We start from the raw sequence: 17,819 nt of genomic DNA on the forward strand, positions 1-17,819 counted from the left end.
TTACCTGAAAGTATCATCAAGTTTGGGTGAAAAAATAGATGCTGAGATTTCTGGAGACTCGTAATTTTTGGAAGCTTGGCAACCCCTTTCAATGAAAGTGTTTCTCCCCAGTCACTGCTTAGGGCTACATCAAGAGGAGACAGAACATAGAGATAGAACGTGAAACTGCTTTATTGTGTCAAGTTTCAAGAAGCTAGCACAAACTGTGTTTGGGTTAGAGTTCCAAATACATCTATCAATATAGGAGAAAACAGAGTGAAACGCCAAAATTCAAACTGTTACTGGAAACGAACGCTTCAACATAGAAGAACGAAATTTGGGGAACCAAGTGGGCTTAGTGTACTGATCATTACCTGAAAGTATCATCCAGTTTGGGTGAAATCATAGTTGCTGAGATTTCTGGAGACTCGTAATTTCTGGAAGCTTGGCAACCCCTTTCAATGAAAGTATTTCTCCCCAGTCACTGCTTAGGGCTACATCAAGAGGAGACAGAACATAGAGATAGAACGTGAAACTGCTTTAGTGTGTCAAGTTTCAAGAAGCTAGCACAAACCGTGTTTGATTTAGAGTTCCAAATACATCTGTCAGTATAGGAGAAAACAGAGTGAAACGCCAAAATTCAAACAGTTACTGGAAGCGAACGCTTCAACATAAAAGAACGAAATTTGGGGAACCAAGTGAGCTTAGTGTACTGATCATTACCTGAAAGTATCATCCAGTTTGGGTGAAAAAATAGTTGCTGAGATTTCTGGAGACTCGCAATTTTGGGAAGCTTGGCAACCCCTTTCAATGAAAGTGTTTCTCCTCAGTCACTGCTGAGTGCTACATCAAGAGGAAACAGAACATAGAGATAGAACTTGAAACTGCTTTACTGTGTCAAGTTTGAAGAAGGTAGCACAAACCGTGTTTGATTTAGAGTTCCAAATACATCTATCAATATAGGAGAAAACAGAGTGAAACGCCAAAATTCAAACTGTTACTGGAAACGAACGCTTCAACATAGAAGAACGAAATTTGGGGAACCAAGTGGGCTTAGTGTACCTATTATTACCTGAAAGTATCATCCAGTTTGGGTGAAATCATAGTTTCTGAGATTTCAGGAGACTCGTAATTTCTGGAAGCTTGGCAACCCCTGTCAATGAAAGTGTTTCTCCCCAGTCACTGCTTAGGGCTACATCAAGAGGAGACAGAACATAGAGATAGAACGTGAAACTGCTTTACTGTGTCAAGTTTCAAGAAGCTAGCACAAACCGTGTTTGATTTAGAGTTCCAAATACATCTGTCAGTATAGGAGAAAACAGAGTGAAACGCCAAAATTCAAACAGTTACTGGAAGCGAACGCTTCAACATAAAAGAACGAAATTTGGGGAACCAAGTGAGCTTAGTGTACTGATCATTACCTGAAAGTATCATCCAGTTTGGGTGAAAAAATAGTTGCTGAGATTTCTGGAGACTCGCAATTTTGGGAAGCTTGGCAACCCCTTTCAATGAAAGTGTTTCTCCTCAGTCACTGCTGAGTGCTACATCAAGAGGAAACAGAACATAGAGATAGAACTTGAAACTGCTTTACTGTGTCAAGTTTGAAGAAGGTAGCACAAACCGTGTTTGATTTAGAGTTCCAAATACATCTATCAATATAGGAGAAAACAGAGTGAAACGCCAAATTTCAAACTGTTACTGGAAACGAACGCTTCAACATAGAAGAACGAAATTTGGGGAACCAAGTGGGCTTAGTGTACCTATTATTACCTGAAAGTATCATCCAGTTTGGGTGAAATCATAGTTGCTGAGATTTCTGGAGACTAGTAATTTCTGGAAGCTTGGCAACCCCTGTCAATGAAAGTATTTCTCCCCAGTCACTGCTTAGGGCTACATCCAGAGGAAACAGAACATAGAGATAGAACGTGAAACTGCTTTACTGTGTCAAGTTTCAAGAAGCTAGCACAAACCGTGTTTGATTTAGAGTTCCAAATACATCTGTCAGTATAGGAGAAAACAGAGTGAAACGCCAAAATTCAAACAGTTATTGGAAGCGAACGCTTCAACATAAAAGAACGAAATTTGGGGAACCAAGTGAGCTTAGTGTACTGATCATTACCTGAAAGTATCATCCAGTTTGGGTTAAAAAATAGTTGCTGAGGTTTCTGGAGACTCGCAATTTTGGGAAGCTTGGCAACCCCTTTCAATGAAAGTGTTTCTCCTCAGTCACTGCTGAGTGCTACATCAAGAGGAAACAGAACATAGATATAGAACGTGAAACTGCTTTACTGTGTCAAGTTTCAAGAAGCTAGCACAAACCGTGTTTGGTTTAGAGTTCCAAATACATGTATCAATATAGGAGAAAACAGAGTGAAACGCCAAAATTCAAACTGTTACTGGAAACGAACGCTTTAACATAGAAGATCGAAATTTGGGGAACCAAGTGGGCTTAGTGTACTGATCATTACCTGAAAGTATCATCCAGTTTGGGTTAAAAAATAGTTGCTGAGATTTCTGGAGACTCGCAATTTTGGGAAGCTTGGCAACCCCTTTCAATGAAAGTGTTTCTCCTCAGTCACTGCTTAGGGCTACATCAAGAGGAGACAGAACATAGAGATAGAACGTGAAACTGCTTTACTGTGTCAAGTTTCAAGAAGCTAGCACAAACCGTGTTTGGGTTAGAGTTCCAAATACATCTATCAATATAGGAGAAAACAGAGTGAAACGCCAAAATTCAAACTGTTACTGGAAACGAACGCTTCAACATAGAAGAACGAAATTTGGGGAACCAAGTGGGCTTAGTGTACTGATCATTACCTGAAAGTATCATCCAGTTTGGGTGAAATCATAGTTGCTGAGATTTCTGGAGACTCGTAATTTCTGGAAGCTTGGCAACCCCTGTCAATGAAAGTATTTCTCCCCAGTCACTGCTTAGGGCTACATCCAGAGGAAACAGAACATAGAGATAGAACGTGAAACTGCTTTACTGTGTCAAGTTTCAAGAAGCTAGCACAAACCGTGTTTGATTTAGAGTTCCAAATACATCTATCAATATAGGAGAAAACAGAGTGAAACGCCAAAATTCAAACTGTTACTGGAAAGGAACGCTTCAACATAGAAGAACGAAATTTGGGGAACCAAGTGGGCTTAGTGTACTGATCATTACCTGAAAGTGTCATCCAGTTTGGGTGAAATCATAGTTGCTGAGATTTCTGGAGACTCGTAATTTCTGGAAGCTTGGCAACCTCTGTCAATGAAAGTATTTTTCCCCAATCACTGCTTAGGGCTACATCCAGAGGAAACAGAACATAGTGATAGAACGTGAAACTGCTTTACTGTGTCAAGTTTCAAGAAGCTAGCACAAACCGTGTTTGATTTAGAGTTCCAAATACATCTGTCAGTATAGGAGAAAACAGAGTGAAACGCCAAAATTCAAACAGTTACTGGAAGTGAACGCTTCAACATAAAAGAACGAAATTTGGGGAACCAAGTGAGCTTAGTGTACTGATCATTACCTGAAAGTATCATCCAGTTTGGGTGAAAAAATAGTTGCTGAGATTTCTGGAGACTCGCAGTTTTGGGGAGCTTGGCAACCCCTTTCTATGAAAGTGTTTCTCCCCAGTCACTGCTTAGGGCTACATCAAGAGGAGACAGAACATAGAGATAGAACGTGAAACTGCTTTACTGTGTCAAGTTTCAAGAAGCTAGCACAAACCGTGTTTGGGTTAGAGTTCCAAATACATCTATCAATATAGGAGAAAACAGAGTGAAACGCCAAAATTCAAACTGTTACTGGAAACGAACGCTTCAACATAGAAGAACGAAATTTGGGGAACCAAGTGGGCTTAGTGTACTGATCATTACCTGAAAGTATCATCCAGTTTGGGTGAAATCATAGTTGCTGAGATTTCTGGAGACTCGTAATTTCTGGAAGCTTGGCAACCCCTTTCAATGAAAGTGTTTCTCCTCAGTCACTGCTGGGTGCTACATCAAGAGGAAAGAAAACATAGAGATAGAACTTGAAACTGCTTTACTGTGTCAAGTTTCAAGAAGCTAGCACAAACCGTGTTTGATTTAGAGTTCCAAATACATCTGTCAGTATAGGAGAAAACAGAGTGAAACGCCAAAATTCAAACAGTTACTGGAAGTGAACGCTTCAACATAAAAGAACGAAATTTGGGGAACCAAGTGAGCTTAGTGTACTGATCATTACCTGAAAGTATCATCCAGTTTGGGTGAAAAAATAGTTGCTGAGATTTCTGGAGACTCGCAGTTTTGGGGAGCTTGGCAACCCCTTTCAATGAAAGTGTTTCTCCCCAGTCACTGCTTAGGGCTACATCAAGAGGAGACAGAACATAGAGATAGAACGTGAAACTGCTTTACTGTGTCAAGTTTCAAGAAGCTAGCACAAACCGTGTTTGGTTTAGAGTTCCAAATACATCTATCAATATAGGAGAAAACAGAGTGAAACGCCAAAATTCAAACTGTTACTGGAAACGAACGCTTCAACATAGAAGAACGAAATTTGGGGAACCCAGTGGGCTTAGCGTACTCATCATTACCTGAAAGTATCATCAAGTTTGGGTGAAAAAATAGATGCTGAGATTTCTGGAGACTCGTAATTTTTGGAAGCTTGGCAACCCCTTTCAATGAAAGTGTTTCTCCCCAGTCACTGCTTAGGGCTACATCAAGAGGAGACAGAACATAGAGATAGAACGTGAAACTGCTTTACTGTGTCAAGTTTCAAGAAGCTAGCACAAACCGTGTTTGGGTTAGAGTTCCAAATACATCTATCAATATAGGAGAAAACAGAGTGAAACGCCAAAATTCAAACTGTTACTGGAAACGAACGCTTCAACATAGAAGAACGAAATTTGGGGAACCAAGTGGGCTTAGTGTACTGATCATTACCTGAAAGTATCATCCAGTTTGGGTGAAATCATAGTTGCTGAGATTTCTGGAGACTCGTAATTTCTGGAAGCTTGGCAACCTCTGTCAATGAAAGTATTTTTCCCCAGTCACTGCTTAGGGCTACATCCAGAGGAAACAGAACATAGTGATAGAACGTGAAACTGCTTTACTGTGTCAAGTTTCAAGAAGCTAGCACAAACCGTGTTTGATTTAGAGTTCCAAATACATCTGTCAGTATAGGAGAAAACAGAGTGAAACGCCAAAATTCAAACAGTTACTGGAAGCGAACGCATCAACATAGAAGAACGAAATTTGGGGAACCAAGTGGGCTTAGTGTAGTGATCATTACGTGAAAGTATCATCCAGTTTGGGTGAAATCATAGTTGCTGAGATTTCTGGAGACTCGTAATTTCTGGAAGCTTGGCAACCCCTTTCAATGAAAGTGTTTCTCCTCAGTCACTGCTGAGTGCTACATCAAGAGGAAAGAAAACATAGAGATAGAACTTGAAACTGCTTTACTGTGTCAAGTTTCAAGAAGCTAGCACAAACCGTGTTTGATTTAGAGTTCCAAATACATCTGTCAGTATAGGAGAAAACAGAGTGAAACGCCAAAATTCAAACAGTTACTGGAAGTGAACGCTTCAACATAAAAGAACGAAATTTGGGGAACCAAGTGAGCTTAGTGTACTGATCATTACCTGAAAGTATCATCCAGTTTGGGTGAAAAAATAGTTGCTGAGATTTCTGGAGACTCGCAGTTTTGGGGAGCTTGGCAACCCCTTTCAATGAAAGTGTTTCTCCTCAGTCACTGCTGAGTGCTACATCAAGAGGAAACAGAACATAGAGATAGAACGTGAAACTGCTTTACTGTGTCAAGTTTCAAGAAGCTAGCACAAACCGTGTTTGGTTTAGAGTTCCAAATACATCTATCAATATAGGAGAAAACAGAGTGAAACGCCAAAATTCAAACTGTTACTGGAAACGAACGCTTCAACATAGAAGAACGAAATTTGGGGAACCCAGTGGGCTTAGCGTACTCATCATTACCTGAAAGTATCATCCAGTTTGGGTGAAAAAATAGATGCTGATATTTCTGGAGACTCGTAATTTTTGGAAGCTTGGCAACCCCTTTCAATGAAAGTGTTTCTCCCCAGTCACTGCTTAGGGCTACATCAAGAGGAGACAGAACATAGAGATAGAACTTGAAACTGCTTTATTGTGTCAAGTTTCAAGAAGCTTGCACAAACCGTGTTTGATTTAGAGTTCCAAATACATCTATCAATATAGGAGAAAACAGAGTAAAACGCCAAAATTCAAACTGTTACTGGAAACGAACGCTTCAACATAGAAGAACGAAATTTGGCGAACCAAGTGGGCTTAGTGTACTGATCATTACCTGAAAGTATCATCCAGTTTGGGTGAAATCATAGTTGCTGAGATTTCTGGAGACTCGTAATTTCTGGAAGCTTGGCAACCCCTTTCAATGAAAGTGTTTCTCCTCAGTCACTGCTGAGTGCTACATCAAGAGGAAAGAAAACATAGAGATAGAACTTGAAACTGCTTTACTGTGTCAAGTTTCAAGAAGCTAGCACAAACCGTGTTTGATTTAGAGTTCCAAATACATCTGTCAGTATAGGAGAAAACAGAGTGAAACGCCAAAATTCAAACAGTTACTGGAAGTGAACGCTTCAACATAAAAGAACGAAATTTGGGGAACCAAGTGAGCTTAGTGTACTGATCATTACCTGAAAGTATCATCCAGTTTGGGTGAAAAAATAGTTGCTGAGATTTCTGGAGACTCGCAGTGTTGGGGAGCTTGGCAACCCCTTTCAATGAAAGTGTTTCTCCTCAGTCACTGCTGAGTGCTACATCAAGAGGAAAGAAAACATAGAGATACAACTTGAAACTGCTTTACTGTGTCAAGTTTCAAGAAGCTAGCACAAACCGTGTTTGATTTAGAGTTCCAAATATTCTGATAGTATAGGAGAAAACAGAGTGAAACGCCAAAATTCAAACAGTTACTGGAAGTGAACGCTTCAACATAAAAGAACGAAATTTGGGGAACCAAGTGAGCTTAGTGTACTGATCATTACCTGAAAGTATCATCCAGTTTGTGTGAAAAAATAGTTGCTGAGATTTCTGGAGACTCGTTGTTTTGGGAAGCTTGGCAACCCCTTTCAATGAAAGTGTTTCTCCTCAGTCACTGCTGAGTGCTACATCAAGAGGAAAGAGAACATATAGATAGAACTTGAAACTGCTTTACTGTGTCAAATTTGAAGAAGGTAGCAGAAACCGTGTTTGATTTAGAGTTCCAAATACATCTATCAATATAGGAGAAAACAGAGTGAAACGCCAAAATTCAAACTGTTACTGGAAACGAACGCTTCAACATAGAAGAACGAAATTTGGGGAACCAAGTGGGCTTAGTGTACCTATTATTACCTGAAAGTATCATCCAGTTTGGATGAAATCATAGTTGCTGAGATTTCTGGAGACTCGTAATTTCTGGAAGCTTGGCAACCCCTGTCAATGAAAGTATTTCTCCCCAGTCACTGCTTAGGGCTACATCCAGAGGAAACAGAACATAGAGATAGAACGTGAAACTGCTTTACTGTGTCAAGTTTCAAGAAGCTAGCACAAACCGTGTTTGATTTAGAGTTCCAAATACATCTGTCAGTATAGGAGAAAACAGAGTGAAACGCCAAAATTCAAACTGTTACTGGAAACGAACGCTTCAACATAGAAGAACGAAATTTGGGGAACCAAGTGGGCTTAGTGTACCTATTATTACCTGAAAGTATCATCCAGTTTGGGTGAAATCATAGTTGCTGAGATTTCTGGAGACTCGTAATTTCTGGAAGCTTGGCAACCCCTGTCAATGAAAGTATTTCTCCCCAGTCACTGCTTAGGGCTACATCCAGAGGAAACAGAACATAGAGATAGAACGTGAAACTGCTTTACTGTGTCAAGTTTCAAGAAGCTAGCACAAACCGTGTTTGATTTAGAGTTCCAAATACATCTGTCAGTATAGGAGAAAACAGAGTGAAACGCCAAAATTCAAACAGTTACTGGAAGTGAACGCTTCAACATAAAAGAACGAAATTTGGGGAACCAAGTGAGCTTAGTGTACTGATCATTACCTGAAAGTATCATCCAGTTTGGGTGAAAAAATAGTTGCTGAGATTTCTGGAGACTCGCAGTTTTGGGGAGCTTGGCAACCCCTTTCAATGAAAGTGTTTCTCCTCAGTCACTGCTGAGTGCTACATCAAGAGGAAACAGAACATAGAGATAGAACGTGAAACTGCTTTACTGTGTCAAGTTTCAAGAAGCTAGCACAAACCGTGTTTGGTTTAGAGTTCCAAATACATCTATCAATATAGGAGAAAACAGAGTGAAACACCAAAATTCAAACTGTTACTGGAAACGAACGCTTCAACATAGAAGAACGAAATTTGGCGAACCAAGGGGGCTTAGTGTAGTGATCATTACCTGAAAGTATCATCCAGTATGGGTGAAATCATAGTTGCTGAGATTTCTGGAGACTCGTAATTTCTGGAAGCTTGGCAACCCGTCAATGAAAGTATTTCTCCCCAGTCACTGCTTAGGGCTACATCCAGAGGAAACAGAACATAGAGATAGAACGTGAAACTGCTTTACTGTGTCAAGTTTCAAGAAGCTAGCACAAACCGTGTTTGATTTAGAGTTCCAAATACATGTATCAATATAGGAGAAAACAGAGTGAAACGCCAAAATTCAAACTGTTACTGGAAACGAACGCTTTAACATAGAAGAACGAAATTTGGGGAACCAAGTGGGCTTAGTGTACCTATTATTACCTGAAAGTATCATCCAGTTTGGGTGAAATCATAGTTGCTGAGATTTCTGGAGACTCGTAATTTCTGGAAGCTTGGCAACCCCTGTCAATGAAAGTATTTCTCCCCAGTCACTGCTTAGGGCTACATCCAGAGGAAACAGAACATAGAGATAGAACGTGAAACTGCTTTACTGTGTCAAGTTTCAAGAAGCTAGCACAAACCGTGTTTGATTTAGAGTTCCAAATACATCTGTCAGTATAGGAGAAAACAGAGTGAAACGCCAAAATTCAAATAGTTACTGGAAGCGAACGCTTCAACATAAAAGAACGAAATTTGGGGAACCAAGTGAGCTTAGTGCACTGATCATTACCTGAAAGTATCATCCAGTTTGGGTTAAAAAATAGTTGCTGAGATTTCTGGAGACTCGCAATTTTGGGAAGCTTGGCAACCCCTTTCAATGAAAGTGTTTCTCCTCAGTCACTGCTTAGGGCTACATCCAGAGGAAACAGAACATAGTGATAGAACGTGAAACTGCTTTACTGTGTCAAGTTTCAAGAAGCTAGCACAAACCGTGTTTGGTTTAGAGTTCCAAATACATGTATCAATATAGGAGAAAACAGAGTGAAACGCCAAAATTCAAACTGTTACTGGAAACGAACGCTTTAACATAGAAGAACGAAATTTGGGGAACCAAGTGGGCTTAGTGTACTGATCATTACCTGAAAGTATCATCCAGTTTGGGTGAAATCATAGTTGCTGAGATTTCTGGAGACTCGTAATTTCTTGAAGCTTGGCAACCCCTTTCAATGAAAGTGTTTCTCCTCAGTCACTGCTGAGTGCTACATCAAGAGGAAACAGAACATAGATATAGAACGTGAAACTGCTTTACTGTGTCAAGTTTCAAGAAGCTAGCACAAACCGTGTTTGGTTTAGAGTTCCAAATACATCTATCAATATAGGAGAAAACAGAGTGAAACGCCAAAATTCAAACTGTTACTGGAAACGAACGCTTCAACATAGAAGAACGAAATTTGGGGAACCCAGTGGGCTTAGCGTACTCATCATTATCTGAAAGTATCATCCAGTTTGGGTGAAAAAATAGATGCTGAGATTTCTGGAGACTCGTAATTTTTGGAAGCTTGGCAACCCCTTTCAATGAAAGTGTTTCTCCCCAGTCACTGCTTAGGGCTACATCAAGAGGAGACAGAACATAGAGATAGAACGTGAAACTGCTTTACTGTGTGAAGTTTCAAGAAGCTAGCACAAACCGTGTTTGGGTTAGAGTTCCAAATACATCTATCAATATAGGAGAAAACAGAGTGAAACGCCAAAATTCAAACTGTTACTGGAAATGAACGCTTCAACATAGAAGAACGAAATTTGGGGAACCAAGTGGGCGTAGTGTACTGATGGTTACCTGAAAGTATCATCCAGTTTGGGTGAAATCATAGTTGCTGAGATTTCTGGAGACTCGTAATTTCTGGAAGCTTGGCAACCTCTCAATGAAAGTATTTTTCCCCAGTCACTGCTTAGGGCTACATCCAGAGGAAACAGAACATAGTGATAGAACGTGAAACTGCTTTACTGTGTCAAGTTTCAAGAAGCTAGCACAAACCGTGTTTGATTTAGAGTTCCAAATACATCTGTCAGTATAGGAGAAAACAGAGTGAAATGCCAAAATTCAAACAGTTACTGGAAGCGAACGCATCAACATAGAAGAACGAAATTTGGGGAACCAATTGGGCTTAGTGTACTGATCATTACCTGAAAGTATCATCCAGTTTGGGTGAAATCATAGTTGCTGAGATTTCTGGAGACTCGTAATTTCTGGAAGCTTGGCAACCCCTTTCAATGAAAGTGTTTCTCCTCAGTCACTGCTGGGTGCTACATCAAGAGGAAAGAAAACATAGAGATAGAACTTGAAACTGCTTTACTGTGTCAAGTTTCAAGAAGCTAGCACAAACCGTGTTTGATTTAGAGTTCCAAATACATCTGTCAGTATAGGAGCAAACAGAGTGAAACGCCAAAATTCAAACAGTTACTGGAAGTGAACGCTTCAACATAAAAGAACGAAATTTGGGGAACCAAGTGAGCTTAGTGTACTGATCATTACCTGAAAGTATCATCCAGTTTGGGTGAAAAAATAGTTGCTGAGATTTCTGGAGACTCGCAGTTTTGGGGAGCTTGGCAACCCCTTTCAATGAAAGTGTTTCTCCTCAGTCACTGCTGAGTGCTACATCAAGAGGAAACAGAACATAGAGATAGATCGTGAAACTGCTTTACTGCATCAAGTTTCAAGAAGCTAGCACAAACCGTGTTTGGTTTAGAGTTCCAAATACATCTATCAATATAGGAGAAAACAGAGTGAAACGCCAAAATTCAAACTGTTACTGGAAACGAACGCTTCAACATAGAAGAACGAAATTTGGGGAACCCAGTGGGCTTAGCGTACTCATCATTACCTGAAAGTATCATCCAGTTTGGGTGAAAAAATAGATGCTGAGATTTCTGGAGACTCGTAATTTTTGGAAGCTTGGCAACCCCTTTCAATGAAAGTGTTTCTCCCCAGTCACTGCTTAGGGCTACATCAAGAGGAGACAGAACATAGAGATAGAACTTGAAACTGCTTTATTGTGTCAAGTTTCAAGAAGCTTGCACAAACCGTGTTTGATTTAGAGTTCCAAATACATCTATCAATATAGGAGAAAACAGAGTAAAACGCCAAAATTCAAACTGTTACTGGAAACGAACGCATCAACATAGAAGAACGAAATTTGGCGAACCAAGTGGGCTTAGTGTACTGATCATTACCTGAAAGTATCATCCAGTTTGGGTGAAATCATAGTTGCTGAGATTTCTGGAGACTCGTAATTTCTGGAAGCTTGGCAACCCCTTTCAATGAAAGTGTTTCTCCTCAGTCACTGCTGAGTGCTACATCAAGAGGAAAGAAAACATAGAGATAGAACTTGAAACTGCTTTACTGTGTCAAGTTTCAAGAAGCTAGCACAAACCGTGTTTGATTTAGAGTTCCAAATACATCTGTCAGTATAGGAGAAAACAGAGTGAAACGCCAAAATTCAAACAGTTACTGGAAGTGAACGCTTCAACATAAAAGAACGAAATTTGGGGAACCAAGTGAGCTTAGTGTACTGATCATTACCTGAAAGTATCATCCAGTTTGGGTGAAAAAATAGTTGCTGAGATTTCTGGAGACTCGCAGTTTTGGGGAGCTTGGCAACCCCTTTCAATGAAAGTGTTTCTCCTAAGTCACTGCTGAGTGCTACATCAAGAGGAAACAAAACATAGAGATAGAACGTGAAACTGCTTTACTGTGTCAAGTTTCAAGAAGCTAGCACAAACCGTGTTTGGTTTAGAGTTCCAAATACATCTATCAATATAGGAGAAAACAGAGTGAAACACCAAAATTCAAACTGTTACTGGAAACGAACGCTTCAACATAGAAGAACGAAATTTGGCGAACCAAGGGGGCTTAGTGTACTGATCATTACCTGAAAGTATCATCCAGTATGGGTGAAATCATAGTTGCTGAGATTTCTGGAGACTCGTAATTTCTGGAAGCTTGGCAACCCCTTTCAATGAAAGTATTTCTCCCCAGTCACTGCTTAGGGCTACATCAAGAGGAAACAGAACATAGAGATAGAACGTGAAACTACTTTAGTGTGTCAAGTTTCAAGAAGCTAGCACAAACCGTGTTTGATTTAGAGTTCCAAATACATCTGTCAGTATAGGAGAAAACAGAGTGAAACGCCAAAATTCAAACAGTTACTGGAAGCGAACGCTTCAACATAAAAGAACGAAATTTGGGGAACCAAGTGGGCTTAGTGCACTGATCATTACCTGAAAGTATCATCCAGTTTGGGATAAAAAATAGTTGCTGAGATTTCTGGAGACTCGCAATTTTGGGAAGCTTGGCAACCCCTTTCAATGAAAGTGTTTCTCCTCAGTCACTGCTGAGTGCTACATCAAGAGGAAACAGAACATAGATATAGAACGTGAAACTGCTTTACTGTGTCAAGTTTCAAGAAGCTAGCACAAACCGTGTTTGGTTTAGAGTTCCAAATACATCTATCAATATAGGAGAAAACAGAGTGAAACGCCAAAATTCAAACTGTTACTGGAAACGAACGCTTCAACATAGAAGAACGAAATTTGGGGAACCCAGTGGGCTTAGCGTACTCATCATTACCTGAAAGTATCATCAAGTTTGGGTGAAAAAATAGATGCTGAGATTTCTGGAGACTCGTAATTTTTGGAAGCTTGGCAACCCCTTTCAATGAAAGTGTTTCTCCCCAGTCACTGCTTAGGGCTACATCAAGAGGAGACAGAACATAGAGATAGAACGTGAAACTGCTTTACTGTGTGAAGTTTCAAGAAGCTAGCACAAACCGTGTTTGGGTTAGAGTTCCAAATACATCTATCAATATAGGAGAAAACAGAGTGAAACGCCAAAATTCAAACTGTTACTGGAAACGAACGCTTCAACATAGAAGAACGAAATTTGGGGAACCACGTGGGCTTAGTGTACTGATCATTACCTGAAAGCATCATCCAGTTTGGGTGAAATCATAGTTGCTGAGATTTCTGGAGACTCGTAATTTCTGGAAGCTTGGCAACCTCTCAATGAAAGTATTTTTCCCCAGTCACTGCTTAGGGCTACATCCAGAGGAAACAGAACATAGTGATAGAACGTGAAACTGCTTTACTGTGTCAAGTTTCAAGAAGCTAGCACAAACCGTGTTTGATTTAGAGTTCCAAATACATCTGTCAGTATAGGAGAAAACAGAGTGAAACGCCAAAATTCAAACAGTTACTGGAAGCGAACGCATCAACATAGAAGAACGAAATTTGGGGAACCAATTGGGCTTAGTGTACTGATCATTACCTGAAAGTATCATCCAGTTTCGGTGAAATCATAGTTGCTGAGATTTCTGGAGACTCGTAATTTCTGGAAGCTTGGCAACCCCTTTCAATGAAAGTGTTTCTCCTCAGTCACTGCTGGGTGCTACATCAAGAGGAAAGAAAACATAGAGATAGAACTTGAAACTGCTTTACTGTGTCAAGTTTCAAGAAGCTAGCACAAACCGTGTTTGATTTAGAGTTCCAAATACATCTGTCAGTATAGGAGCAAACAGAGTGAAACGCCAAAATTCAAACAGTTACTGGAAGTGAACGCTTCAACATAAAAGAACGAAATTTGGGGAACCAAGTGAGCTTAGTGTACTGATCATTACCTGAAAGTATCATCCAGTTTGGGTGAAAAAATAGTTGCTGAGATTTCTGGAGACTCGCAGTTTTGGGGAGCTTGGCAACCCCTTTCATTGAAAGTGTTTCTCCTCAGTCACTGCTGAGTGCTACATCAAGAGGAAACAGAACATAGAGATAGAACGTGAAACTGCTTTACTGTGTCAAGTTTCAAGAAGCTAGCACAAACCGTGTTTGGTTTAGAGTTCCAAATACATCTATCAATATAGGAGAAAACAGAGTGAAACGCCAAAATTCAAACTGTTACTGGAAACGAACGCTTCAACATAGAAGAACGAAATTTGGGGAACCCAGTGGGCTTAGCGTACTCATCATTACCTGAAAGTATCATCCAGTTTGGGTGAAAAAATAGATGCTGAGATTTCTGGAGACTCGTAATTTTTGGAAGCTTGGCAACCCCTTTCAATGAAAGTGTTTCTCCCCAGTCACTGCTTAGGGCTACATCAAGAGGAGACAGAACATAGAGATAGAACTTGAAACTGCTTTATTGTGTCAAGTTTCAAGAAGCTTGCACAAACCGTGTTTGATTTAGAGTTCCAAATACATCTATCAATATAGGAGAAAACAGAGTAAAACGCCAAAATTCAAACTGTTACTGGAAACGAACGCATCAACATAGAAGAACGAAATTTGGCGAACCAAGTGGGCTTAGTGTACTGATCATTACCTGAAAGTATCATCCAGTTTGGGTGAAATCATAGTTGCTGAGATTTCTGGAGACTCGTAATTTCTGGAAGCTTGGCAACCCCTTTCAATGAAAGTGTTTCTCCTCAGTCACTGCTGAGTGCTACATCAAGAGGAAAGAAAACATAGAGATAGAACTTGAAACTGCTTTACTGTGTCAAGTTTCAAGAAGCTAGCACAAACCGTGTTTGATTTAGAGTTCCAAATACATCTGTCAGTATAGGAGAAAACAGAGTGAAACGCCAAAATTCAAACAGTTACTGGAAGTGAACGCTTCAACATAAAAGAACGAAATTTGGGGAACCAAGTGAGCTTAGTGTACTGATCATTACCTGAAAGTATCATCCAGTTTGGGTGAAAAAATAGTTGCTGAGATTTCTGGAGACTCGCAGTTTTGGGGAGCTTGGCAACCCCTTTCAATGAAAGTGTTTCTCCTCAGTCACTGCTGAGTGCTACATCAAGAGGAAACAGAACATAGAGATAGAACGTGAAACTGCTTTACTGTGTCAAGTTTCAAGAAGCTAGCACAAACCGTGTTTGGTTTAGAGTTCCAAATACATCTATCAATATAGGAGAAAACAGAGTGAAACACCAAAATTCAAACTGTTACTGGAAACGAACGCTTCAACATAGAAGAACGAAATTTGGCGAACCAAGGGGGCTTAGTGTACTGATCATTACCTGAAAGTATCATCCAGTATGGGTGAAATCATAGTTGCTGAGATTTCTGGAGACTCGTAATTTCTGGAAGCTTGGCAACCCGTCAATGAAAGTATTTCTCCCCAGTCACTGCTTAGGGCTACATCCAGAGGAAACAGAACATAGAGATAGAACGTGAAACTGCTTTACTGTGTCAAGTTTCAAGAAGCTAGCACAAACCGTGTTTGATTTAGAGTTCCAAATACATCTATCAATATAGGAGAAAACAGAGTGAAACGCCAAAATTCAAACTGTTACTGGAAACGAACGCTTCAACATAGAAGAACGAAATTTGGGGAACCAAGTGGGCTTAGTGTACTGATCATTACCTGAAAGTATCATCCAGTTTGGGTTAAAAAATAGTTGCTGAGATTTCTGGAGACTCGCAATTTTGGGAAGCTTGGCAACCCCTTTCAATGAAAGTGTTTCTCCTCAGTCACTGCTGAGTGCTACATCGAAGAGGAAACAGAACATAAAGATAGAACGTGAAACTGCTTTACTGTGTCAAGTTTCAAGAAGCTAGCACAAACCGTGTTTGGTTTAGAGTTCCAAATACATCTATCAATATAGGAGAAAACAGAGTGAAACGCCAAAATTCAAACTGTTACTGGAAACGAACGCTTCAACATAGAAGAACGAAATTTGGCAAACCAAGTGGGCTTAGTGTACTGATCATTACCTGAAAGTATCATCCAGTATGGGTGAAATCATAGTTGCTGAGATTTCTGGAGACTCGTAATTTCTGGAAGCTTGGCAACCCCTTTCAATGAAAGTATTTCTCCCCAGTCACTGCTTAGGGCTACATCAAGAGGAAACAGAACATAGAGATAGAACATGAAACTGCTTTAGTGTGTCAAGTTTCAAGAAGCTAGCACAAACCGTGTTTGATTTAGAGTTCCAAATACATCTGTCAGTATAGGAGAAAACAGAGTGAAACGCCAAAATTCAAACAGTTACTGGAAGCGAACGCATCAACATAGAAGAACGAAATTTGGGGAACCAAGTGGGCTTAGTGTACTGATCATTACCTGAAAGTATCATCCAGTTTGGGTGAAATCATAGTTGCTGAGATTTCTGGAGACTAGTAATTTCTGGAAGCTTGGCAACCCCTTTCAATGAAAGTGTTTCTCCTCAGTCACTGCTGAGTGCTACATCAAGAGGAAACAGAACATAGAGATAGAACGTGAAACTGCTTTACTGTGTCAAGTTTCAAGAAGCTAGCACAAACCGTGTTTGGTTTAGAGTTCCAAATACATCTATCAATATAGGAGAAAACAGAGTGAAACGCCAAAATTCAAACTGTTACTGGAAACGAACGCTTCAACATAGAAGAACGAAATTTGGGGAACCCAGTGGGCTTAGCGTACTCATCATTACCTGAAAGTATCATCCAGTTTGGGTGAAAAAATAGATGCTGAGATTTCTGGAGACTCGTAATTTTTGGAAGCTTGGCAACCCCTTTCAATGAAAGTGTTTCTCCCCAGTCACTGCTTAGGGCTACATCAAGAGGAGACAGAACATAGAGATAGAACTTGAAACTGCTTTATTGTGTCAAGTTTCAAGAAGCTTGCACAAACCGTGTTTGATTTAGAGTTCCAAATACATCTATCAATATAGGAGAAAACAGAGTAAAACGCCAAAATTCAAACTGTTACTGGAAACGAACGCTTCAACATAGAAGAACGAAATTTGGCGAACCAAGTGGGCTTAGTGTACTGATCATTACCTGAAAGTATCATCCAGTTTGGGTGAAATCATAGTTGCTGAGATTTCTGGAGACTCGTAATTTCTGGAAGCTTGGCAACCCCTTTCAATGAAAGTGTTTCTCCTCAGTCACTGCTGAGTGCTACATCAAGAGGAAAGAAAACATAGAGATAGAACTTGAAACTGCTTTACTGTGTCAAGTTTCAAGAAGCTAGCACAAACCGTGTTTGATTTAGAGTTCCAAATACATCTGTCAGTATAGGAGAAAACAGAGTGAAACGCCAAAATTCAAACAGTTACTGGAAGTGAACGCTTCAACATAAAAGAACGAAATTTGGGGAACCAAGTGAGCTTAGTGTACTGATCATTACCTGAAAGTATCATCCAGTTTGGGTGAAAAAATAGTTGCTGAGATTTCTGGAGACTCGCAGTTTTGGGGAGCTTGGCAACCCCTTTCAATTTAAGTGTTTCTCCTCAGTCACTGCTGAGTGCTACATCAAGAGGAAACAGAACATAGAGATAGAACGTGAAACTGCTTTACTGTGTCAAGTTTCAAGAAGCTAGCACAAACCGTGTTTGGTTTAGAGTTCCAAATACATCTATCAATATAGGAGAAAACAGAGTGAAACGCCAAAATTCAAACTGTTACTGGAAACGAACGCTTCAACATAGAAGAACGAAATTTGGGGAACCCAGTGGGCTTAGCGTACTCATCATTACCTGAAAGTATCATCCAGTTTGGGT

Source organism: Spermophilus citellus, assembly GCF_964194105.1.
Source record: "Spermophilus citellus genome assembly, chromosome: 1".
Lineage (NCBI taxonomy): Eukaryota > Metazoa > Chordata > Mammalia > Rodentia > Sciuridae > Spermophilus > Spermophilus citellus.